Here is a 27,952-nt window from a genome sequence, read left to right on the forward strand (position 1 = left end):
GCACTCTAGGTTGTGGACTGATGGCTCTACCTTGTCTGTGCTCTGACACTTGCTGTGTGCTCTTACCTCTGCCTAGAACTCCCTTTCTCCTTCACTGTAGGTAAAATCGCCTCATTCTGTTATTGACTTCTATGGCATCACATTGATTTGTTCACTTTTTTTACTTGTTTATGGTCTCCAGGACAGTACAATAATACCAGGGACTGTGTCTGATTCATCGGTGAATCCCAGCCACTAGCGCAGTGACTGGCCCAGAGTAACCTTTAATACATGAAAAACAGAGCTGAATTGAAATTGCATCCCATTCTGCACTAAGTCCTCTACTAAAGAAATATATTCTTTAATTTTTAAGAAATGCTTTTAATGGTTATTTTCCTCTGGAATAATGAAATGCCTTTAAAGCTGCAGTGAAACCAGGGCCATGTGTTTAGAGGCATAATTTCTTGAAAGAGAGTGACGAAAAAGCATAGCTTATCCCTGAGCCACCCTAGTGAGATCACAGCTTGGACACTGAGCTTAGTTTTATACACCTTATGTTCTAGGTAACTGGAAGATGATTGCAAAAGATGGCAGTAAGATGGATTAAGTGTGATTATTTATGAGACATAGTTAAAAGAAGACAGCATGCATATGCTCACTAACTATAGGGAATAGACCCATCTCTAAATACCTGATGAACAACTCCACCCAAGGGCTACATTTAACACAGAACAACAAAGGGATAAATAAGATGAAAGAATAAAAAAAAAGGACAGGAGAAACATTTAGAAATGTTTCAGTATATTGTGAAATGGTGCTTATTCGCAACTAGAATTCTCCAATAACAGCCAAAAAGCTAAATGATTATGGGCCGGGAAACTTGTGAAGGAGGTTGGAGCTTTTGGGTACAGCTGAGTTTCTCAACCTTTTTATACCTTGAATTGCAAAAACAATGCCTCATTTTTCTTTTTTCTAATATAATATTTTCATATTAGATGTGACTTCTTTCCAGTTAAATAAATGCCCCAATATTCTTTTCTGAAAGTGTGGATTGTGACCTGTAATCTATAGCAGAGATTAATTATGCAGAGGATTGGACTCTTTGACCTGTAAGGCCATTCTAGCTTTGAAATTCTGTTTCCATGGTAAAGTAGGCCCTGTGTGCTTGAAGAGGATGCTGTTGGGAGTCTGTGACTAAAGCAGAAGAGTATATGACCATAAGACTTTCCACACATCAGGAAGATCCCAAGCTTTGTGATAATAATGGGAAGTTATTTTTATCTCTTTACTTTATGGCTTAGCTGAATGTAATGGGTGGTACAAATGTCAGGCTTTCCTACTACTGTTTGCTTTTTGTGGCATTCATTCACTTGTTAACTATTTTCAAATAAGACAAAAAGTTCTTGCCTTCATGGTGCTTACATTTTATTTGGAGAAGACAGGTGATAAACAGAAAGGCAAATAAATGGTGATTGTAATTTCAAGTAAGGCTCTTTGCTATGAAGTGTTATAATGACACAATTCACAGAGGTCTTTCACAAAACCATCCTCTAGGTCAGTGGTCGGCAAACCGCGGCTCGCGAGACACATGTGGCTCTTTGGCCCCTTGAGTTTGGCTCTTCCACAAAATACCATGGCCTGGGTGAGTCTATTTTGAAGAAGTGGTGTTAGAAGAAGTTTAAGTTTAAAAAATTTGGCTCTCAAAAGAAATTTCAATTGTTGTACTGTTGACATTTGGCTCTGCTGACCAAAGAGTTTGCCGACCACTGCGTAGGTCTTATGAACACAATGCACTTAATGCTCATTTCTCAAAAATCCCAAGACCTTTACTTGTGTTTCTTCAATATCATGAAATGAACAACATATTGTCTCTACCCATATTACTTTAAATTTCCTTTTCCCCTTTTCTTGATCTTGTTCCTCTCTCTAACAAACCCCATTCTCACTGAAACCTCTCCTTAAGTCCCCAGAGCATTCACATTTCCCACTATAAGAGAGGCTTTTGTTGTTTTAGCTGTTTGATTTGTGTGTCTTAGTGAGCATTTAGAAGACATTGTCTATCTTACTTGTTCACATAATGAGTCATTTAAGGTGGTAAGCTGCTTACTTTTTTGGAATGTATTAATCAATTTTTTTACTTATTCTACTAGTTTCAGTGACCTGAGCTTGTGGTGAACCACAGCCACCTGTAGTAGATACTATTGGTGTCTTGCCAGTACTCTCCATTCCCTTAGTATTTCAGTGTGCACTAGCTTGACTTCCAACGGCGGCTCCTGTATCCCAGTGGTTGGCAAACTCATTAGTCAACAGAGCCAAATATCAACAGTACAACGATTGAAATTTCTTTTGAGAGCCAAATTTTTTAAACTTAAACTTCTTCTAACACCACTTCTTCAAAATAGACTCGCCCAGGCCGTGGTATTTTGTGGAAGAGCCACACTCAAGGGGCCAAAGAGCTGCATGTGGCTTGTGAGCCGCAGTTTGCCGACCACTGCTCTAGCCACTATGGCAATTCTGATCTCTCATATGGCATGCCAGGAGAGCCAGGGACTTCACAGCCTCCGAAATGAGCCCCTAATCATGGATGGATGGATGGGAGTTGCTGTTTAAACAACCCAGGTGTTTTGTCCCTTTGGTGGATTAGGTCAGTCCAAAGCATGTGCTCCACGTCATTTCCTAACATTCTCCAGGAAGGTGAAGCTCTAATCACCCCATTGTAGTGACATGTTTGATAGTGCACCATTTTTTTAAAGATATATTTTTATTGATTTCAAAGAGGAAGGGAGAGGGAGAGATAGAAACATCAATGATGAGAATCATTGATTGGCTGCCTCCTGCACACCCCCTACTGGGATTCGGGCCCGCAACCCAGGCATGTGCCCTTGAGCAGAATCGAACCCAGAACCCTTCAGTCCTATCCACTGAGGCAAACCAGCGAGGGCGATAGTGCACCATTTTTGTCTGTCTTCCCTTCGCTATTTCACGTTCCTATACTTTTACTGATATTTCCTGCAATTACCTACCACATAAACTACTTGCACTGGAATATCTGTCTTAGGGTATAGGTCTGGGAGAACTCAAACTAAGATACTATCTCTAGGTAGTTATTAATCAAGTTGTAGATCATATCTCCCCATTGATTGTCTTGGCATTTGGATATACTGGGTCCAAGGCAAGTGCATGTCTAAATGCTCAGTATGAATGTATGTATTGCTGATGATCATAGCTGACTTTCAGCTAACGTAACACCTATATACTCAGACTAGGGTGCCCAACAATGGCTTAATAATCATTACACACCACTGTTTAGATTTTGAGTATGTTCATGACATTTGCCTTTTGTTGATAAGTAATAGATATAATGATTATAAACTGATACTTTCTCAGGAGGAGAGTCTAGTTGTTGAGCTTTCCAATATCATATGGTTCAGTGATTTCTTCTTTGTTTAGTCTCGCTGCTGACACATGTGTTGAAATCTCTCATGCCGATTAGCTTGAGAAAAGCTGAGACTTCTGAGCTGAATCTGTAAAGGCTAGAAAAAACTGTTGTATTATAGGAAACAACCCCAAATTGACAGAAGATTAGAGTAGGAAGCCTGAACAGGAATTTTAATCCCTATGCACAAAATTAGCCTGAACACATATTGATCCTGCTGTTCCATCTGTAATTGTTTTCAATTTTACCTAGTTATTCACAATTCTGTGATATTTTATGTGGCCCTGGTGTCTGTGTGGTGACGTGTAAAATGACCATAATCCACTGTGACATTCTTTGAGAGTCAAGCTTCCTAGGATATCAGCATTTCACACCAGGGCATTTTGTAGGACACCTTGCTACTCTCTGTGGGATTCAAACATCAGAAAGGATGAGAGATCTAAGAAAGATGTAATCACTTGCAGGTAATAAAGCAAACCAAAGAGAAAAGTAAGGAAAAACCAAAAAAAGGAAATGGTGCCAGGGAAAGTAGGGACATATCTTAGTGTTTGTTCAAGTATAATTGCTCTTCGTTTCTTCTTTTTAAAGTAAAAGATGACAGGCAAATGTATCTTCTTCCTTGGTACTAGGATTTGAAGGAAAGGAGGCAATCTTGAAGAAGAGAGGTCACTACAAGAAGCAACATGGTGTAGTATCAAGAATCCGCAGGATTCTATTCCCTGCTCATAAGCTGTATGACTGTGAAAATTATATGGCTGCTCTGCAATTTTCAATTGCACGTATTGTGAAATTTAAGTTTACCTCTCATAATCCCCTAGACCAGGAGCATATTGAGGTCAGGAAATTGGGTCTGATTCAATGATTTCTCCAGCACCCACATGGCATCTGGAATAGAATATACTAGTATTGAGAGAATGACTTTGAGTTTGAAACAAAGAAGAGGAAGCACAAGGGTTCCATGGTGGTCATAGATTGATTTAATTGATTAGCAACAAAGAAAGGGAGAATAGAGAATAATTCATTCATTTATTCAAGATATACTGAGTGCCTACTATATAAACTAACATTAAATATAGTTGTAAATGTACATATATTATACTATGTATAATATACAGGGTGTCCCCCCAAAAAATGAATATATATGTTAACAGCTGATAGCTCAATTTTGAAAATGAAATGTATTTTAATGAATAAAGCCTTTATAATTATTCAAAGTGTGTGTGTGTGCACATTTTTTGGGATACCCTATATATTCTAGGGTTAGAAATATTGTAGTGACCAGAACAAAAAACCCCCACATCTGCACAGATCTTTCATTCTAGTGGGTAAGAGGATAAAGAAAGATAAATAAATTATAGACAGTGCTGGGAAATGACAAGTGCTAAGGTGAAAAATTACATTAAAAAGGAAGAAAGTGAAACAGAATTTTTGGACTGGAACCTGGATTCTTTGTCCGCCAGAGTCGAAGAATAAATCCACGGACAGAGAGTAGTATAGTAAAGGTGGAGATTTATTGAAGAACAAGTACAGACCCCCACGTGGGGAGAGGGAAGAGTCCCACAGAATGGACTCCCACGTGGGGAGGGGGAAAGGGTCCCACTGAATTCTTTTTCCCTAAGGCTTATAAAGGCTGCAGATCCTTGTGCCTTGATATCCCCGCTGATTGGTCACTATTCCCTTAGACTGGTTACTATAGTAACTCCTGAACTCAAAGGTCAAGCACCACATGGGACATGTGATGCCCTCCTCCCTCATTGTTCTTTTCTTTCTGGCCTTCTTCCTTCTTCTTTATTTTGTAAATATAGACCTTTTTGGCTCCTTCCAGCTCCCTTGTCTTATGTAAATGCAACTGTTGCTGCTCCCAGCACCTGGCTTCCTTGTCTTACGGAGCTGTAACTGCACCTGGGTTCCTTGTGTTATGGAGAAGTACTTTCTCCCAGTCTGTAGCCCTGTTTTGTTTCCACGGACCCCAATTCTAAAAATTTCCTAAGCCTGCCTATATTCCCCTGAACTTCCTGTTTCAAAAGGAAGGGCAGGGAACCCGTGGTGCAATTTTACTTAGAAAGCAAGGGGAGGCCGCGTGTAGTAGTAACCTGTATCAAGAAAGGGCCGGTGAGCTCCTGTCCTGAGAGAAACATAAACAGAGGAAGTTTTGGCTTGGGAGGAAAGAAGGAAGCAAAACTGTAGCATAGCTTAACGAATTCTGTTACTTTTTCACTGGGAAAACAGCCCCACAAATGATTGTACGATTTAGGACAAAAATTCCTCTCCAGGGGGATTCTCACCTCAGCCTCTCTGCTGTGAGACACAGTGTTCCCGCCTCTGTCACTATAGCTTTTGATTGGACCGGCATATGCGTGTGTTCTGTGCCTATTGGCCCCTGCGCCTGTCCCCAGACGAGCGGCCATCTTTGGTCCCGCCTCGGCCGCCGAGACGTCTGGGAATTGAAGTCACCGCTCGGCTCCGTCCGGTCGTGGGAGTTGTTGCCCTCTGTTCCCGCCCCCTTAGACAGCCACCCCAGGGGGCACCCGCGCAGGCGCTGCTCCTGCCCCGCGCTCCCTCCCTTTGCCTTTCACTTCTCAGCTGCCAAGATCTTGGAAGGTAGGGGCGGGGAGGGGGCAAGCACTAGTCGAACAGTGTTTCGGGGACGCGGGTCTGGGTTCCACGCGCGTCCAGTCTTCACCCTGGCGGCCCAGTGGGGCGGGGACTGGGCCCACACAGCTCGTTGGGAGGTGGGGGTCTGTCAGGAAGACCCACACCCCCATCCCTCGGACCCTTTCAGGGCCAGTTACTGAGGTTCCCCCTCACCCCCCCCACTCCAACTCAAACCCGCCCTTCCTCCGCGGCATTTCGTCAGTGGGTAAACTGAGACATGGGGCCACGGACGGCCTCAGCTCCCGGCCCTGGGGGTGTAGTTGGCACTGGCCGCTTTTGGATGCTTGTCAGTTTCCTAGGCAAGTAGCAGGAATCTCTGCCCCACCAGATCTGTGTTAAACACCCAGCTCTGGGTTCCCCAGAGGGAGTGTGGTTTTGAACACGTGTCCGGACAGGAACCAAACAGGGCACCAGGAAGGCAGTATCTCGGGAGAGAACTTTACACTTAATAGTAAAAAAAAACACACACACACAAAAAAGCATCGAACGTTATGGTGGAAGAACTCATCAGTGCTTTGTTGGACCTCTTTACACCTATTTTATGGCTGAATGTTTTTACATGAAAATATGCAAGGATTTTTAAAGGTTTATCCATCGGGGGCGTTGGAGGGGAAGGAGGCAGGTTAGTGGAACGAGCAGGATTTACAGCTGCCTCTGCTGCATGACCTTGGACCAGCCACACAGTGCTTATCTGGGGGAAAAGGGGCTTAAAGCTCCTTGCCCAAGTGGCCCAGGGGTGCTACCTGGAGCCAAAATCTACATGAGGTCTTGCTTGTGAAAGTTTCCCACTTACTGCTTTATTGATCTGTGTCTCAGAAATGTGTAGGGGTCCAGTGGTTGTTTCAGAAAAGCTCTGACCCGGTTTGGGTCCGAGACTACCGAGAGCGTCCCGATTTGCACCAGTTAAGAGAGGTGTACCCGAGCTTCCCTTCCGGCTCCACCACAGGGCCGGCAGCCCGGGCGGGAGGCTTGCGGCGTTTGAGTCCCGCTTCTTGCTTCCGGGAGGGCAGTACTCCACCTCCCTGCGGGCCATTTCAGGGCGAGGTGCCTCCTGGGAGATGAAGTTTCCCCTCCGCGGTTTGGTGCTCAGTCCTTGCCTTGAAAATACAACTCCTTGTGGCCTGTGTCCTGGCTGCCAGCCTTTGCGTCCACCTGCTGTGAGCTGGCACTAGAGAGATATGTTCAGGAAAGATGTCTTTTGTTGTCGTCATTGATTGTATATGCTGTTCCAAGTACTAGATGGGGAATTATTGTATATGCTTTTTCAAGTATTAGGGATTGTGCATGCTTTCAAACACACCTAACAGCCAACAGTGTAATTACAGGGTGTGTTCATATGATCTCTTTTAATACCACTGTATCTCTCATTTGAAGATGGGGAAACAACTTGAAAAGATGATTTGTCCAGGGTCACACACCTAGTAATAAAATCTAGCATATTAAACAAATAAATATAAATAAATGTATATTGCTTTAGTTATCTAGTTTAATTTAATCCTCTCAAAAGCTATATGCAAGAGATAGCCATATTCATATGCATTTTACATATTAGAAAACTAGGAAAGTTAATCAGTGTGCCCAAGTTTAAGGCAGCTACTGAACAGAATACTGGGATTGTAACCCAGTCTACCTGCCGTCTCTGCTTAGAAAGAGATCGTACCTTAACAGAGTGAGTGGGAGCCCAACCTTTCTGAGTTCAGGATTTGGAATTTTTCCATTATACCATGTTGCTTCTGTAGTTAGACACTAACGTTAGAACAGCAAAAACCTTTGAGATCATTTAAATCCTGGCATATAGTAAAGGTTCTACAAATGTTAGTTATATATAGCTTTATAATACCTTTATGTTGGGAATGAGGAAACTGGCCCAGGTGGTAAAGCAGTTTGCCCAAGGTCACATAGTTGGTCAGAGATGAGACTAGACCCAAATGTCATATTTCCTAGTCCAGGGTTATTTTCATTTTACCAGCAGTCGGCTAGCAGGAACACCAGATGTGAAGCTGTTTAGATAATGGCTTCTCCCCTAATTTGTTCTTTCTAAGCCACAGACCAGGACCAATTGTAAAGTCTCTCTCTTATTATTATTCTAAGGTTGTAATACTCATTAATTCAACAGATTTGTTTGAGCATTTTTATATACTATCTCTCTTTAGGTGCAGGGGACTCCTGGATGAAAAGTTGCTAATGGGTTAGGGGTGGAAAGGCCTTATAAATCATCAAATCTAACTCTCATTTTTTAAATGAGGGGAGTGAGGTACAAAGTCTCCATGGTCTTCATCTTAGCCCTTGTGTCAAAAGCATCCGGTTTCTGCAAGCAGGCAGGAGTTTGGATGCCTTGTAGTACTGTAGGTGGCCTTTTAGGCTCATGATTTCTTTTTATTTGGGATACTGGTCCTCGCCTTATTCCTGTGCATGTTTGATGGAGTGCTTTAGGAAATGTTCTATGTCCCCATCTATTTGTATGTACATGCAGCTACAGTATGCTTCATTTCTACTTTGGAAATTAGTGTTGTTTTGGCTCCCAATGCTCTTTTCTCTTTTGTTCTTTCAGACACTTGAGAACAAAATATGACACTGTTTGCATTTACATATGTTAAAATCTAATGCTCTAAATAATATAGGGTATCAGAAATGACCACATGAGTTGTTTGAATTACACAAAAGTTTTGTTTCAGAAGATACATTGGCCCTTTTAATTACATATTCACAGATAATAAAGCAGGCAACTCTCATCTCTGTGTGTGAAAGATAATTTCTACCTAATCCTATCTAATAAAAGAGTAATATGCAAATTGACCATCACTCCAACACACAAGATGGCTGCCCCAATGTGGTCAAAGATGGCTGCCCCCATGTGGACACAAGATGGCCACCACAAGATGGCCAGCAGGGAGGGCAGTTGGGAGGGACCAGGTCTGAAAGGGAGGGCAGTTGGGGGCGATCAAGCCTGCAGGGGAGGGCAGTTAGGGGTGACCAGGCCAGCAGGGGAGAACAGTTAGGGGCAATCAGGCAGGCAGGGGAGCAGTTAGCCATCAATCAGGCTGGCAGGGGAGTGGTTAGTGGGTGATCAGGCTGGCAGGCAGAAGCGGTTAGAGGCCATCAGGAAGGCAGGCAGGCGAGCAGTTGGGAGCCAGCAGTCCTGGATTGTGAGAGGGATGTCTGACTTCCCGTATAATGGGCAGTTGGACATCCCTTGAGGGGTCCCAGTTTGGAGAGGGAGCAGGCTGGGCTGAGGGACATCCCCCGCCACACAAATTTTGTACACCGGGCCTCTAGTTACATAATAAGGTAATAGATTTATAAATTAGTGGCTAAACATTCCTGAGACAGTCACTATGGGAGACATTCTTCCCATCACCCCCTATTCACCCTGCCCCCTTCAGCACTCTCCCAACTGACTGTCTAATCATTCAGCTTCCAGCATGGTGCATGACCACTAGTAGACACTGAAAAAATATTTGGGGAATTGCATTCATAAGCACTCCTGAGCTATGTTCCCACATATTTTCTTTGAATCTCAGTTTTCTCTTTTAATATACAAATATTGCTTTGAAATACAGGGTGGGCCAAAAGTAGGTTTACAGTTGTGAGTATGGGAAACACAGAGTTCATTCTTGTATTATTATTTATTAATTATTGTATCATTTTCCATACAGGCAACTATAAACCTACTTTTGCCCTACCCTGTATAAGAGGTACCAGGTTTATAAATATATATATATATATATATATATATATATATATATATATATATATATTGATTTTAGAGAAGAAGAGAGAGAGAAAAAATAGAAACATCAGTGATGAAAGAGAATCATTGATTGGCTGCCTCCTGCACGCCCCCTACTGGGGATTGAGCCCACAACCCAGGCATGTGCCCTGATTGGGAATCTAACTATGACCGCCTGGTCCATAGGAGGATCTTCACCACTGAGCCACACCGGCTGGGCTTACTCTCCTTTTGATGTCTACATTGTAGAGAAAAATCTCAGCCTTCGAGATCATCCTCTGAGGGGTTCTTTCTTTGGGAATGTCAATGTCTGTAACTTCTCAGATGAGCAAGAGATTCAAATAGCACACCGTAGCAGAGAAGCAATAGAGAGTGGTAGTCTGGAGGCCTATGATTTAAATCCCAGCCCTGCCTCTTAGGCAGGTTACTTAGCCCTTGGTTTCTTCTATAAAATAAGATAATAAGTATTTCTACTTCATATAATGATGATAAAGATTAAATAAGATACTGTGCTTAAAGCTTTCAGCATGTTGTCAGGCACTCAATAGCTTGTATTCAATAGATGAATAGTAGCTCTTTTATTAAATGTAACTTGATATTTGAAAATATATCAGATTTACTCAAGATTTAAACTTGAGTCAGATATCTATTTTATAAAAGGATTTGCCATTTGTTTTCTTAGAATAGTAAGCCTGGCCATCACATTTGAAATATGAAGTTACCCACCTCTCTTGATAACCCATCTTGTCAGCACAGTGACACTCTCTTGTGTGGGCAGAGAGATAGTGAAGCTTTTGGCTTTGCACTGCCAGCTGAGAGGTCCCTGATCTACAGTTCCATCTATATATTAAATCTCGATTGAAAAGCAGCCTGCTTCTGTCAGTGGGACCTTCTGTTCGCTTGTAGAAAGGTTTGGGCCTATCCCAGGAGCCTCAGGGTTAAAGCAGAGCAGTTGTCATCCAGATGGTGACTAATCCCAGGGCAGTGGCCATGTGGGCATGGCAGTGCTTTCTAAAGTTGACAACTTCAACAGCCATGAGGTTACTGATAAGGAGGTGAGTTACAGAAAAGGGGTAATGCAGGGACAGGGAAGGAGAGAGGAGAATGAGGATCATAGCAAGAGCAAATTGTGGAGAGACAGACAAAAAATAGAGCTGAGGTCCTCAGTATCCTAAACATACTTGTTCAGCTCCTTTTATCCTGCTCTTAGCTCTGTGCCAGGCACTGTGCCATTACATATGGGAGAGACAGCAGTGAATGGTGGTTAGTAGTAGTTCATTCTAATTGGGGAAGAGCTTAGAGGAAGGATGGAAGGAAGGGAAGAAGGAAAAAAATAAGGAAGGGAAGGAGGAAAGGAAGGAAGGGAGGGGGGAAAGGAAGAAGGAAAGGTGTGTTTGGATTTGACAAGCAGAAAGAAGATCTTTGGGTCTGGGGTATAAAAACCAATGGGCGGGAAAGTGGGGGGACAAGCATGGGTGATATTATGCAGAGTCTAGTTATCTGTATTGTAAAATAATTTTGGACTTAATTCCAAGGGCATTTGGGAAACCATTTAACAATCTTAAGTGGAGAAATGAAATGGTTGGATTTGTCTTCTAAAAAGTATGGATGCAGTATGGATGATGAATTTGTGAGAGGTAATAGTTGATGTGGGAGAAACAGGTAGGACTGTGCTTCTTTAACTTTAGTATAAATATGAATTCCCTGCTTACCTTGAAATTATTGAAATGTTGATTCTGATTCAATAGATCTGGAATGGGCCAGATTTCAATATTTCTAGCAGGCTGATACTGCTGGCCCAAGGACTCTACTTTGAATAACAAGTACTTAGGAAACCCTTGAGTATATTAGGTGAGAAATGATGGTTAAGAGAATGGACTCAAGAGAGCAAAAGACCTGGATTCTAACTTTGGTTCTACGACTTCCTTGCTGTGTGACACTGGGAAAAAGTGTCCCAATCTCTTTGAGCCTCAATTTCCTTATCTGTGAAATGGGTGTAATAATTCCTATTGTGTAGTGATGTTTTAAGTTTTCAGTGAGGAATCTATGGAAAGTGCTTTAACACAGTAATTGTCACTCAATAATGGTAGCTTTGATTTTAATCTTATTGTTATTAATAAAAATCACAACTTTAATGCACCCATCTCTGTTTCCTTGTTTATCGTATTTGAATACTAGGTGAAATAGATTACCTTTACATCTACGGTTTTTGTTTTTGTCTCACATGTAAAGTCTGGAACTTCTTCAGACCTTTGTAAAAACTTAAGTATTATGGGCCAATAGATGTATTTCTCCCATCCAATTGATTTTATCTAAATTTGAGGGGAAACAATCAGGGATCCTTAAACTACCATATTTTATCTGATTAAAATGGGAATTTGAGGCACCTTGCCCAAATTATAGTGCCTCCTTCTTTACATAACTTTAACTTGTTTGGACTGCTTTCCAACCGGTGATTCTCAGCCTTCTTGCAAGTTAGAATCACCTCAGGGTGGTCCCATCCAGATGAATTAAAAGCAGAGTGTGGGAGGCAGGCATTAGTATTTTCTTTTTTAAGTTTCTCAGGTGATTCTGAAGTGCATTTAGGAATGAGAATCACTGATTTTAAAAACAGAACATGAAATGAATCAGGTACAATCGAACAGGTGAAAGCCCTGGTGGTGAATGAGATATCTAGAAAGTAGCATTTTGAAGGCTTTGGCAGTGAAAGAGATGATAAGCTTCATCTCAAAGCTCTCATGGAATTTGAACTAACTACAGGCTGTGTCCTGGGTTATATCTTAGGTTAATTACCAAGGACCCCGACCACCCCACTCCCTTGTATCTCTAGCTGTACTTACCCGAGTCAGGATTCTCCTTAATGTTGAGTTAAACCTGTGTTTCTCTTCCTGATATATAGTTTGTTCCATTTGTCATGGCTGAAAAAAGTATTAACCCATTAAAAACATGTTCAGAAGAAACTGAATGTATTGCATGCTTTCATGAGCTGTGCTTGTCCATGTTATTGAAAAGGTTTAAATTTTTAAACTATTTTTCATAGAAAATACAGCCCAGTTTTACTTGTAACATTCTTACATTTTAATTCAATGCAGCATGAGATGAATCACTGTCAGAGTGGACACCTATTATACAGATTTGTTTCCTTTAAAATTTTTTTTGGTAGTTACCCACACTCTCCATTTTGGGGTAGAATAATTAAGCTAATTTGAGTAAATACCTTTAATTTGCTGGATTATCTACAATATATGGGAATCTTTTCCTTTTAAAAGGTTGTTTTTTTTTTGCCCTAGGGCCTAGGCGGTTTGGCTCAGTGGATAGAGCTAAACCCCGGGATTAGTGCCTTAGTTGCAGGCTTCTCCTTGGTCAGGCTGCATGCAGGAGGCAACCAATCGATGTGTTTTTCTCACATCGATTTTTCTCTTCCACTCTTTCTAAAAATCAATGGAAAAATATCCTTTCTCTTCCACTCTTTCCCCTCTCTCTTTCACTCTTTCAATGGAAAAATATCCTCTCTCTTCCAGTCTTTCCGTGTCTCTCTCACTCTTTCTAAAAATCAATGGAAAAATATCCTTGGGTGAAGATTAAAAAAATAAAGTTTTTTTTTTTTTTTTTTTTTTACCTTACAGAAAATGTGTATGCTTATGTTTGTTTGCATCTGAAAATTTATGTTTAAAACCTTATATTCAGGATCCGGAAGCATTCTTGACCTGAATTTCTATTACCCTGCACAGTAGTTTCACTTTTCAGCATTTCCCAAGCTTCTCTCCTCACAGGAGGTCATTTCACAATGTATAGCCGTGCCTTGTTTTATTGCACTTCACAGGCGGTATGTTTTTTAAAGACTGAAGTCAAGACCATACACCAGCAAACAGATGATGACTTGCTCTGTCGCAGTGATTGCTTCATTACTGTGGTCTGGAACCAAACCTGCAGTATCTCCTATGTAGGCCTGTTTCATTTTTCTGCTGTGTTGACTCAATAGAGAGAAAAAGAAAAGAGTGGGAAACAGTGCTTTTGTTGGAGGGATTAATACAGTTAAAATTTTACATATTTTAGGGATATTTTGTATGTATGCTAAGGTTTTCTTTTAATGGTAAATAATTAGGAATAGAAGAGAAAACTGAGAAACTGTTATGAGGTTTGCAAAAGGCACACACTGACAGCATTCTGGAACTTAAAGACTCTGAGTCTTTTTATGTGTTTATTAGTGTTGCTCATTATGGATTTACTCTTTTTATTAACAATCAGATTTCCATTAAAATTCAGTATATTCTGCAGTTTCTCAGCCTCACAGCTATTGGAGCTAACACCCATCATAGATAATGTGAAATGTTGGTACTCCCTCATGAGGTTTAATGTGTGCATATTTTAGTTGGGCACAGGCTGGAGGAGAGTATGGTCTGCAGACATTTAATCACTGGAGTGTGTGGTAGGTGGTGAGAACAAAATTTTCATTTTCTGTGAGCCTTGATGACTTCTTCCATGTCTTCAGTTTTGGAAAAAAAAAAAAAAGAATACTTGCTTCTGTCCTGTCTCCCCATTAAGTGCAGGGCAGTACCTGCTTTGTTGTGCCAAGAGATGTATAAGTGATGCCTAGAAGGAGCAGTTCGTGTATGCGCTTGGAGCCCTGAGGACAGGCAGAGAACGGGGCTGGACCATGCTGGAATAAGGTTGTTTCAGCCCTGGAGTGCTGGTGATTCCTGTTCAACCCGCCCTGGGAACAGCCTGGTGAAGGAAGAGGTAGCGATCTGAAGGAGAGCAGGGAAAAAGCAGGAGAGATGGACACAAATGCAGAGTGAATGGAGGGGGTATGACAACAAAAAGATAGTTGGGTGGAGGGGAGGGAAAGTGTTTTGTTTTACAAATATACATGGGAATGATGCGGTATACAGCGTGCAGGGCTGTACACACAGAGATTAATGGGAGGGCCTGATACCTTCAGAAGAGGGGAAGCAACTCTGGGATACAAAAACAGTACGTGGCCACTGCAGTTTGAAATCCTTGTTTCTGGGTTCTGCTGGCTGATGGGGTAAAAGCAAGGCCAGGAAGCTTCAGCAGCCGTGGCCACAAATAAATCTGCAGCTGAGGCCCTCCCTGTCCTGGCCCCTCTGAGCAGGGCAGAAAGCTTCCCCTAAGCTATGGCTTCCTCTAGCCTCTTGAACTTCCAAGAGGCAACAGGCCAAGGTTTCCCTGGCCTAGAGGAATTGGCTGTGTTTGGCTTCCTAGTGCAGATGGAACAGCTGGGTCCGACTCCTATGGGTTGGGGACTGGCCACAACTATGGGCAAGGGTCCAGGTGAAGTCAGAAACTTCTGCATTTCTAATAAACTCCCACGTGATGCAGACACTGCTGGCCACACTGCTCAAAGGGACTCTAGATCTTTATGGCTTCTACTATGTTGCCATTCTGTGTTCATGTAATGAGTAGTGTTGTTGAGTTCACAAATACACATATCACTGTTAACAAGCTGAGGGTGACATTGGACAAGTTGTTTTACTTTGCAGAGTTTTATTTTCCTCTATAAAATGAACACATAATAGTACCTACCTCAAAGGTAGATATGAATTAAATGGGAAAAATCTATGTAAAATGTTAGCAAAGTACCCCTCATATAGTAATTTCTTAGTAAATGTATTATTTTTATTATTGTTATTATATTTTACATTTTTATTATTTTTGAGCACAATGGTTCATATCCATATACCCAAAGCATATGGTTGTACTCATTATCAGATGTGTGAGTATGGACCAGTTTCTTGGCTATGTCTGTTTCTTTCATCTTTAGAATAGTACTTCTAACGATAACTACCTATGGATATTGTGAAGGGTGAATAAGATTGCATGTATAACATCCTTGGCATTTATTAGCTACTCTAATGACTGTGGATACTAATCACTGGATGTGATGAGTTTGCACAAGCAGCTTTCATTTCTTGGGGTTGGTCAGGTTCTTATGAGACTCTGTGTGTGGCAGGAGCAGCCCACACTAGTGGCAGGCAAGCAGAGTGGGCCCAGGATCTGGAAGCAGGTACTGTCTCACAGTGAAGGCAAGCAGGCAGGTGCAGTGTGAGGTAACAGTCTGGCAACAGCCTCTGACCTGTCTGGTACCCAATTTTAGTTCCTAAACCCCAAGTTTGTTCTTGCCTGTTCCTCTTGGGTATGAGTCACTTCTAGTTCATCATTAATTTATTACCTCAGTGAGCACTTACTAAGGCCTGTTATATGTCAGGCATGGTGCTAGCTTTGGTTATACATCAGTGAACAAGACAGGCACAGTCCTGTGGAGATGGACAATATGCAAGCAAACAAATGTAATTGTAAAATGCCACATATTGGCAAAAAAGAGTATAAGTTATTGTGATCATGAAAGAGGTGACCTGCTGAGATAGGGTAGCCAGATAGGAGGAGCTGATATTTGAGCTGAGACCCAAGTCAAGGATGAGAGGGAGGCAGCTATGTGCAGAGCTGGTAAAGTGGCCTTCCAGGCAGAAGGAACATTCTGCATTGCAGTCTGAAGGGGAGAAAGAGCTTGACATGCTCAAAGGGACAAAAGAAGGCCTCTAGCTCAACCACAGAGATTGAATGGGGGATTGGCACAAGTGGGGTTGGCCTGGCCATGTAGAGTTTGGAGGTCAAAGTGTGGAGTCTGGATTGTATTCTCTGGGTAATGGTCCTGTCCCTGAATCTCAGTTACTGTGGTTGTAGCCATGCTCTTTACTGTTCATACCACCCTTCTGCTGATCTGCTCCTCCGAGTTCTTTGTCCTTCCCCCTTGCCAGATAGCAGTTATGGTCTTGGCTGATGACTCCCTAATGCCTGCCTCTCCTTAACAGGCTTCTCTTTCACATGTTAATGTGCTCTTTGGACACCAGATGCCATGTGTGGAACCTGGTTTCTTCCCATTTCCTTCACCTGGTTCTGCCTACAGTGTCTGCTATACCCACTTCTGCCCCTGATGGAATATCAGGCCCATGTCCTTCCTGATCTGAGGCCTCTGTCATGTATCAGTGAAAACCAAGAACAAAGCCATTGCTGTAGGGGTGCAGAGGGAGAGAATGAAAGGGACGAAGGGAGAAGGAAGAGCAGTTTGGGAACTAATGATTGGTGGAAGGAGCAATAACGTATAGGTGTGTGTGTGTATGTGTGTGTGTGTGTGTGTGTGTTAAGAATAGTTTTATAGATTTTTAGAGAGAGAAAGGGAGAGGGAGAGAGAGAGAGAAACATCAATGTGAGAGCATAACATCGATCGGCTGCCTCCTGCATGCCCCCTATTGGGGATCGAAAGCCGGGCATATACCCTGACTGGGAATCAAACCAGCAGTCTTTTGGTGTACAGTATGATGTCCAACCAACTGAGCCACACCTTCCAGGGCAATAACACAGTTTTTATGTGTTGAAATGATAGGTTCAGAAGATTTTTTGAAAGAGTTTGAAGGAAGCTTGTTCTAAAGAAGGGAAATGACTCGCTCCGGGTCAGAGATAGAGTTAATGTCAGAATGATAACCTTCTTTCATAGTCCTCTGTAGGTTAGGTCCTGCCTTTTGCTTCCTTGACTTATGCTTTTTTTTTGGTAGCTTTTATTTAACCCCTAAGTTTTGATCAATGCGCCTTTTCTCTTTGGATTGTAAGGTCCATGAAGGCAGGGCCCGTGGCTGTTTTGCTAATGCTGTCTTCCCAGCATCTGATCCCCATGTTGGGTAAGTGGTTTAGGTCCCTAACTTAGAATTTGGTATTGGATTTTGCACTGTGCCATAGACCCATAGACTTCTGGGCTGTCCTCCATTATTTCTTTGATTAACTGAGTGTTGGTTGCATGGTGGAGTATAAGTAAGTGAAATCTACACAAGTCCCTGACCTCAGCCTCTCTTACCATTTCTTGAACTTCTACTGCCTCCTATTTCCTGCCCTTATTAGAGATAATGTCTTGTTTATTGTGTCAGTGTTGTCTGTTTTCCCTTTCTAGAAAGTTTGCTCCCCAAGGGCAGGGATATCGTTGTTCCTGTTTCTTGCTGTATCCCTGTGCATAGAACAACGTATGGCCTCTGTAGACTGAATTATGTCACCATTACCATCAAGATCTGAAAGTCTGGGTTGCCCTGTAAGCTACTGCTCCATGCTGATGGGTTATTTATGCTGCACAGATAATTGGAATTTTCAAAGGCTGGGGAGTCAAGAAGGGGCTGTAAGGAAGGGAGTACAGAGAAGAACCCACTATCTGGCTCTGATGAATGACATCTGGTTTTGTTTCTCATTAGCTGTGTAATCCTGAGCAGAGTACCCAACCTCTCTGCATCTCACTTTTCTGTAAAATGAGGACAACAAGACTACTTAGCTGTTGTGAGGATCAGGTGAGATTACTGATGTAAAGAATGCCTTCACAGTGCCTGACATGACACCTGTGATTGCTGTCATTAAACCCGGAATGCTGCTCTGTCTGCTATTGCTGGCTAGTAGTCATATGTGTGTGCCACTTTTCTCTTTGAAATCAGGGCTAGATCTTTCCTTTAGTACTGTGTTATTTGGTGGACTGTCATATTCTCTTTGGTCATCAAATAAATGTACAGGCCTTCAGTTCTGGCCATAGAAAGTTTACTCAGAATGTTGATGAATGACAACCCAGGATTCAGCACAAAAAATTAATGCCGCTTGATGTTAAAGATGGAGGAATATAAATTAGAAAACAAACACATCTACCATACTGTAATATTTAAATGCCTTCTCATAAACACTTAAGATTCTCATTAGTCCAACATCAGAAAAATGATAAATATTAATATTTGCCATCAAAGGAAAGCCTAGAAATCAAAGTCGAGTAAACTACTGTTATATTTCAAAGATTACATAATACTGAGTGAATTTAAATTAATAACCACCGAAATTCTATTTAAAAATTTTTTTCTGTGAGACAGTTTAATTATTTTTATCCAGTGCACAAACTAGGGAAGATGTGCCCTTTGTCAGAAAGGATCCAGGGGACTTGCTGATTCAGACTGTGTTCTCAAAGAAGAGTCCCACATGTGCCTGAGCCAACCTCCTTCTCCATTGATCTCCAGTTCTATTTCAGGAGAATCATATTGGAAATTGGCTCTAGGTAGATCATGAAAGGGCACAAGGTACTTCCTGTCTTGGCTGTGGATTCTTTCTCCAAGATTTTCTATTATTCCGAGTTCTGAAGGTTCCAGCAGCGTGCACTGCAGTCCCCAGGGTCAGGAGGGAACAGAGGGAGAGCTGACAGGCTGATACCATCACTCTGAGGTTGTCAGGCTCTCCCTTCCTGCTTTCACTGGGCCTGAGACGGCTGACTCAGTGTGAGAGGCCCTCATCATGTCACCACAAGGACAGTACTGGGGACCTGGGTTTTAGTGCTGGCTGTCCCATTGCCTTATGCAAGTCTTGTCCTCCCCCTTTCCACATCTGTAGAGTGAGGGGCTTGAGTCTGATCATTCTGAAGTTCCCTGCCTCCCCAATATCCTTGGCAGTTTCCTGGCATGGCTGACTTGGGGGCCAGACTGACCTATACATTTCCTTAGCTAATTAGCTTAAGTTCTTATCCATTAAATGGGAATAGTGCAAGGTTGTTGTAAACACAAGAGATGATGTTTGGAAAGCATCCAGTGCTGTCTGGCACATCATAGGGATTTAATAATGATGCTGTTTTGTTATTATTGCTATTTTTATACATGATGTGTATATCTTGACTCAGCACTTGTCTGTCTCTTTGTACCTCAGTTTCCTCATCTAAAAATGGGGTTAATGAAAGAACCTACCTCATTGGTTAATTGTGAGGATTAAATGTCTAATACATAGACATTTCCTGGTACATAGTAAGTACCAAATATAAGTTAGAGATGATTTTAGTTATTTTTATTATTAATCATAATACCTTGAATGAAATATCGCTTTCTGTAAAGAAGTAGATAGGATAAGGCAACTGGGGGTAGTTACCTTCTCTAATACACATGCTGAAGATCCAGAATCTGACCAGGGAGATTGAGATCTAGGAGCAGATGTCCTCAGATGGTAAAAAGAATCAAACCTGCCTGATAGCTACCATTTCTGTGTAATGAAGTCTAATGGATCAAGACAAGGATGCAAATGGAATTGCTTTTTATGAATGACATAGCATTTATTTATGTTGTTTCCAAGATCGCTCCCATTTCATATAAGGGTATGAATTTTAATATAGAATAGTGTTATTTAAGGAAATATCAATATTTCTCAAATCAGCAGCATCAAACTGTATTCATGGAAATAAATAAAACATACTGCATTTATATAATGCAGATTCACTTGGAAACATACAATTTCTTTATCTCTGTAGCTTGGCTTGCAGCTGTTGGCATCAGTGTATTTTTAAAACAAACAAAAAAATGTTTCTTGTTAACTTCATTAGATCTGCAACCAGATATTAGGCAGAGTTGTTGTTAATGAGGCCATAATCTTGGTCAGAGGGCACAGATTATTCTATGAAAGGTGCTATTTAAAAACACTTTTCTTATCAACTGCAAAAGAAAATAAATTCATTTTAGAAACTTTAAAAAACAGACAAATGCTGAAAAATAAAATAACGTTGCCATTCCACTATCAGTATTGCAGTATATACACTTTCCATTTCTTTTTATTGCATGTATATATTTGTTCTTCTACTTCTCTAAACTAGGATCACACTTTACATTATAGTTTTGTTACCTATTTTTCACTCATCAATGTATTGTGAGACTTTTTCCATCTTATTAATGATTGCAAAATACTCCACTATTAGAATATATCTATCTCAAATATTTAACATTAGGTTCCCTCACCTCTATTTCTGATCTACATTAATGAAGAATATTTGCAAATATGCATAATTATATCTATGATTCTTTTCTTAGCATCCATTTTCAGGGATGGGAATGCCGGGCCATATTGTAAGCCACAGGTGTAGCTCCCTCATTTTTCTTCACTGCAGGCAGTGCTCCCCTGTGCACCTGGAATCCCCGCTTACCACTTCTGGGCTCTTAGGAACTTCAGAGAAGAGGCTATGGAGCCAGAAGCTGGTGGGGCAATGAACATCAGTCTTTAGGCTCTCCTACTTGATCAAATTAAACACTTTGGGTTGCGGGTACCAGCCTTAACATGTCCTGTATTATTTAGTAAACCTTGTCAGCCAGGATGCTTTCAACTGCACGTAACGGAATAGTTGACTTATGGTGGCTTAAAGAAATAGAGGATTATTTCTCTCATATAACAAGAAATCTGGAAATGTGGGGGTGGCTGTGGCTTCAGTTCAGCAGTTCAGAGGTGTCAAGGAGAGAGTAACTACAGTGTTCTTAGCCTTTTCTCATGGTCACGGATGGCTGTGGCTGAAGCAGGCATCATGCTTGTGTTCAGGGAGTCAGTGAGGGGTGAGAGAACACAGATGAATGAGACACATTTTTGATCCTGGGAGTTGTTGGCCTGATTTTTAAAAATGGTGCTTCTTTCTCTTATTGCAAAAGTAATATATAATCATTATAGAAAATATATTTCACCAACTATTGCATGACCAAGAGGTAATCACTGCTCTCATTTTGGTGTTTATCCTTCTAGTTTAGTTATAAATGCACAAAAAAGTAGGACAATCCTTTTATGTACTGCCTCTTAACTGGCCTTTTAAAATCAGCATCCATCTCTGTGCCTAGCACCTGGTAGATGCTTTAACAGTTTTACTGAAAAAATAATTAATGATTAAAAAATATACTATGAATATTTTTTTATATCTTTGAATGTGTATAATTTTTAACAGTTGCATATTGCTCAATTGTTTGCATGTTTCATTATTTCTTTGACTGGTTCTCTATTATTTTACATGTAGATTTTTTTCAAAATTTTAGCTATGACAAATAATTCTGTAGTGAATCTCTCTCTCTCTCTCTCTCTCTCTCTCTCTCTCTCTCCCTCCCTCCCTCCCCCCTCTCTCTCTGTAAAACTCTCTTGTTATTTCCTTAGATAATTTCTTTCAGAAGTGGAACCACTCTGTCCAAGGAAGTGCTGGTTTTAAGGTCCTTGATGTATATCACCAAATTGCCCTCTTCAGATGTACCATTTTAAACTATGTTGTTTTAGTTTTTTATTTTCAATAGACTTAAATTTTTTTGAGTAGTAATATATTCATCTGGTTCAAAAATCAAAACAATACAAAAAGGCATAAAGTAAAATTTTGTTCCTGTTCCTATACCCCCATCTCAGCCCCCATTTCCCTTAGGGTAGTCACTTTTATTATCTTCTTTTGCATCTTTTCAGTATTTTTAACACACATAGGCAAATATGTATATGTATTATTTTCCTCCCATTTTTGCAAAAAAAGTAACATAATACACACTGTTCTGTACCTTACTTTATTTGGTTTGACTGCTGTATAATGTCTCCTTTGTGAATATTCCATAGTTTTATTTATGTATTCTCCTGTCTAGCCTTATTTGTAACCTGTGTCTTTTCAGCCAAATCAGGCCCAAGTGAACCATGATATCTGGCCCTGTAGCTCCACCAAAATAGGAATAGGCAGCTGTATCTTAATTTCCTAGACCCACTGCCTGGCCTGCTACACATTTTGACTTTGCCTTCCAGGGAGTAGTTGGCAGTGTCTGAACTATTCTGAATCCAAGAAGTGAGAAAATTGTAAAAGTAGATTTATCTTCTTTGGAAGACCCAGTGGCTTGCCCAAAGCCCTTACCTTTGACTGGGAGATATTTTCATGTTCTAGTTTAGGAAAAGAGCACCCCCTCCATTCTTATCCAAGGGTTGGAGAACCATTACTTTTTAAGGAATTTAATGTCACAGAGTTCCAGGCCCATTGTATGCTCCCCAAAAAGGCTCTAGGGAAGAAACCTTTTTTGTCACTTCCAGCTTCTGGTAGCTGCAGGCATTCTTTGGCTTGTGGCCACATGTCTTTCCTTCATTTGGCCTTTTCTGTATCTTTTCTCCTTCTGTCCAGCTCAAATCTCTCTCTGACTTTCTCTTATAAGGACACTTGTCATTGTAGTTAGGGTCTACCCCAGTAATCCAGGATGACCTCCCCTTACATTCTGAACTTAATTCCATCTGCAAAGACCCTTTTTCTGTATAAGGTCACATTTGCCAGGCCCCAGAGCTTTGACGTAGACATATCTTTTGGGGACAACTAGTCGACCCACTACAGGCTTTGATTTTAATGCTCTGATTCCAGAATCTGTTCTCCGCTCTTCTACATCATATACTGTGAAGAGCCACAAAGTCTGTTTTCTTTTCCATGTGATCTTAAGGACTAGGGCTTTCTTGCTCAGTGTTGTTATTTTCATTGCCTTGCGCAGTGCCTTGAGCAGAGAAAGTGCTCAATAAAACGAATGGCCTTATCAATGATTATGTATCGGAAAGCAGTTTTCTGTGTCTCTCATTACTTTTCTCCAGGCTGAATCTCCCTGGGAACTTCAGTTTATTACATGAAGTTCAGATCACCCCTCTCCCTACTTCTGGTTGCCCTCCTCTAGTATTTTATAATTTCCTCAATCTTCCTCTTAAAACATGCCTTCCAGACTGAACTCTAGTTTAGATCTAAGCAACCAGGTAGAATAGGACTGTTAATTCTCATGATTTGTGTACTATATTTCTTTAAAGTAGCCCTAGGTTGTGTTCAGTTTAGAGCAACTGCTAAAGTCATTGCTGATCATTAGTAGCTAAGCACATTAAATTATTTTTCCTCCTGTACTAGGAGCTCTACTTGGTTGTTGAGTTTTTAAGGCCAAATTCAGCCCTCATTTATTTTAATTGATTCTGGGGATGGATTTTGAGTTTGGAAAGAAAATGGTCCAAACATCACACACTGGGGTTTAGTAGATAGCATGAACATATTTATGAATAAATCCAGTTTCCCTTCTCCACTCCAATTTGTTGAACCCATGGAAAAAAAATTGTGTGCTATGAGAGAAATGTATGATGATCCAAAACAACTCCTTCAAGAATGAATCAGGATTTTCATGATCAAATCTTAGAGAGGAGAACCTTTATAATTTCCACCCATTGTGGCATGTCATTGGTAGAGCCTTCCTTTATTTTTATTGTTTTTGTCAATCACATTTACCAACTGCTTGTGTTAATTTTCATGTACTTGTACCTTGAACAAATTTATGCTGTTGGTGTTACATGTGCTGGAAGTTTCACTACTGTCAAAACATGTTTTTAAAAGTAACCCATGGGTTTTAACCAGTGCAATCAAGATAAATTAGATTTTATAAAAGCAAAATCTACCTTAATATTTAGATCAGCAAGGAAATATAATTATGATTAACTTGTGCCCTTATTTGGCAAGATAGTACTGGTGCATACCAATACTTTTCAAACTATTTCTTTTAATTAATTACTTTTTTAAACTAGGGGTTAAAACAAGGAATAGATAATAATGTCTCAGTGGTAGACTCCATGACTTCATTTACTCCGTTATACTTTCTGTTGCATCTTTTGAAGCCTTGGTTTCTTCCAGTAGGAACATTTGAAGGGAAAGATCCTCAGTTGGAAATTCTTCCTCCTCACCGCTTACCTGGCTACTAATTCTACTTAGGCCTTAGATTAAATGTCTCTTCCACAGGGAAACTTATTCTGACTCATAAGACTTGGTTAGTTCTTGCTACATAAGCCCCCTTAGTATCTTCTACTTCATTTGCAGCTGTCATTACATCAGTTTTAAAAAATACATTTTTTTTAATGATTTCAGAGAGGGAGAGAGAGACAGAAACATCAGTGATGAGAGAGAATCATTGATCGGCTGCCTCCTGCATGCTCCGCACTGGGGATCGAGCTTGCAACCTGGGCATGTGCTCTTGACTGAAATCTAACCCGGGACCCTTCAGTCTGCAGGCTTATGCTCTACCCACTGAGCCAAACCAGCTAGGGCATTACATCAGTTTTAATTGCCTTGTTAATGTTTGTCTTTTGACCCAGACTGTAAATGCTAAGAGGCAGGGTCTGTGTCTGATGTCAACATTCTACCGAGTTCATTGTTTGACACTTGTAGATGCTTAGTAAACTTTTGAAGACTGGTGGGTCAGAGGCTGAAAAAGTCATTAAAGGGCTTATGGGAACAATAATTTTAATAATATTTGCATGCAGGCGAGTGTACATGCTAATAGCAGTGAGTGCCTCTTTCTGTTGTGTGTGTGTGTGTGTGTGTGTGTGTGTGTGTGTATGTTGGGGGTGGGGGGAGGGTGTTACCACTGCATCAAATTACCGAAGTAGAAAGGACAGTTGACATTCTGTTTTCAAGTGACCATGTATTTGACCCACTTCTTCTCTAGTAATGTCATCACAATTGTATCTCATTGCTGTGGGTTCTTGGAGGATGACAGGCGGAACAAGTTGCTTCATCTCACAGTCCTCATCTGTCATACAGAACAGCTTGCAGATTCTTATTATGTGAATGAAATATGGAGAGAGGGGTATTTTTCTTCCTGGGATATCAGGGTAATTGAAAGTAACTATATCAGGGCACAAGGGGAAAATAGACTGCTTTTATGAAGGGTAACTCATCGGCTCTCAGAAGTACAAAGGCTAGGGAAGTGTTTCTTATTATAAAAAGGCCGACATTCCACCAGAATATTCTTTCAGTCAGGAAAATGCCACTCACTCACCACTCTGCAGCTGCCTGATGAGTTGCCACCACCATTGCCTTTGTAGGCACATCCCAAGGGACCCAGGGCTCAGCCTTATGTGCTCTTTAGCCAGGGAAGAAAACTGTTTCAGTATTCCAGATCAATAAACTGTACTAAAAAATTGGAAATGTGCTATGAAAAATCATTAACCAGAGAAATTATACTGTTCCTGAGTTTTGGATCATAAGAAATAAATAACATTTGACTGCTCTAATAGTTTATATTTTACAAGCTGAGCCCTGGTGAAATGGAGTATCAGATAATACTGTATCAATGACACTTTGCCTTCTAATAGTCAATCCTGTAGATATAAATTGAGCTTTATAGAATAGGTTTAGTTCCCAGGAAGCTTTTTAATTGACACTGGTCAGAAGTACTAACATGCCAATGGAAGGCACGGCACTATCCAGCAGTCATTCAAGTCATGACTTTGTTCTGTTTGGAGATAACTTTAAAATCACTTAGTCGAATAAAACTCTAAAGTACTGTAACTGCCAGGTTGCTTTATCTAATTTATGAAACAGAGGCAAAGGAATCAACAATAACCCTCCATTTGCCATTATTAGGTTAGCTATTATTGGAGCTGCAGAAAGTATATAACCCTTTATTTTCTGTTCACTTGAATTTGGTTACTAAGCTTTGATGGAACTTTCATTTAACCAAATGCCTTTGTTTAAAACAATAAGCATGTTAAGGCTTTTGTGTTCTGAATCTGATATGACCATTTTAGTATGAGCCTCCTGCAAAGGCATGCTAAAGTTACAGATTCTGTTCGTTTGTGTTTTGTCAAACATTTTCAGTTCAATCCAGCTAGAGTCTTGTTTTTCTTACTGACTTTAAAAAATTCATCTTTTCTTTATAAGTTCTCTACGTTTTCAAGAATATAACCAGGCATTAACAAATGTGAAACTACTTCTCATAGCAGCTCCATCAAAATTGATTTTTCAAAATTAAATAAGCATCTGTTGGGCTGAAAATGTTATATGCCTGATATTTAAGATATTTTGACTATTGCCAAAAGGCATCAATTCTTTCACGCTGCCTCCCTGGGGATGCCGTCATATGCCACTGTGTTGTATGGAGCACAGGCTCTGGAGGACGGCAGCTTGGATTTGCACTTTAACTCTACCATTTACCTGCCTATGTTCTTGAACTTCTTAGGGAAGTCAGTTTTCTCTAATTGCCTTTTATTCAGTGTGTAATAGTGTTCATACTACTTATCTCATATAAGAGGGAATGTATGTAATACCCCCAAACATGGGATTATTGTTATAACTTTGTGTGTATGTGTGGCCACATTCTACATACATGTTGTTGACTGAAACATTATTGACTTTAAATTAGGTTATTATAGTGGAAATGCTGTTATCCTTTCAGGACTTAATGTTCTAGTATCATGGCCCTATCTACAAGTAACATGGAGCACAGTTAGCATTTCAGATCTATTAGAAGCCACAGCTTGAAGATATATCACCATGAAGATTTTAATTGCTGAGATTGGAACCCATGAAAGAATCAAACCCATATTTCATTAAGTCTTACTTTTAAAGTGGAACTTTATTTAAATTCCTTCCAGTTGGTAAGTGGCCAAACTTTGGGTTGCACTTTTCTTCTGGATTTTAACAAAGAAAAATGGCCTTTGTGTCACACATTTTTCCCTGGTTGTTATTTACACTTTGCTATTGTTTGCTACTGAATGCAGAGAGAAGTTCCAAGTGGTCTGGCTGCTCATTAGTAGTGAGTATGTTGAAGAGCGCTATGCAGGTTCTATCCTGACATAATGTGTGTTATTTTTTGTAATTGAAAATTCTCTGAGACTTCTATAAATTTGGAGCTTGCCTTCTCAAAAAAAGTCTATGTAGCCACTGAAGGAAATGTTTTTGGAGTATGATGGGTGGAATGTTCGTTAGAATTTTCTTCATACTGTCCAGATATATTGAGGGCTTGGAGGCAGTGGAATAACAGACTTAGGGGAGGTGGGAATAACAAAGTTTTATTTGTTTCTAAGAACTTCTTTTGCTCATTTACTTTATAGAATAATATTCAAATCTTTGTCGAAACTTTTCAGATTCTAGTAACACAGACCAAGAAAATATGTTTAGATCTCTGATCATCCTATATAATAAAAGGCTAATATGCAAATCGAACGGCGAAACGACTGGTTGCTATGACATGCACTGACCACCAGAGGGCAGACACTCAATGCAGGAGCTGCCCCCTGGTGGTCAGTGTGCTCCCACAGGGAGTGCTGCTCAGCCAGAAGCCGGGTTCATGGCTGGCGAGCGCAGCGTGGTGGTGGGGAGCAGGCCTAAGCCATCAGTTGGACATCCCCCGAGGGCTTCCAGACTGTGAGAGGGAGCAGGCCAGGCTTAGGGACCCTTCCCCCCCCCCCCCCCCCCCGCCAAGTTCATGAATTTTGTGCACTGGGTCTCTAGTATTTAAAGAAAAAGCAAATAGCAAGAGATAGTGATGGCATCAGATTTCATTTTTCTTTTTTCTTTTTAAAGAGAA

At 40.8% G+C, this 27,952-nt stretch overlaps 1 protein-coding gene across 8 annotated transcripts in view; it reads left to right on the plus strand.

The window, feature by feature from the left end:
* Positions 1-5,874: 5,874 nt before the first annotated feature.
* Positions 5,875-27,952, plus strand: part of FHIT (fragile histidine triad diadenosine triphosphatase) — a 1,390,165-nt gene continuing 1,368,087 nt past the window's right edge. For 7 of the 8 annotated variants that reach the window (XM_080674366.1, XM_080674363.1, XM_080674362.1 and 4 more), the window contains exon 1: positions 5,878-6,016. The gene's annotated coding sequence lies outside the window, so the exon portion shown is untranslated. Of the gene's footprint in view, positions 6,017-27,952 lie in introns of all 8 variants that reach the window. The other variant, XM_080674359.1, reaches the window with a different exon arrangement.

This window comes from Plecotus auritus (genome assembly GCF_963455305.1).
Source record: "Plecotus auritus genome assembly, chromosome: 6".
Taxonomy (NCBI): domain Eukaryota; kingdom Metazoa; phylum Chordata; class Mammalia; order Chiroptera; family Vespertilionidae; genus Plecotus; species Plecotus auritus.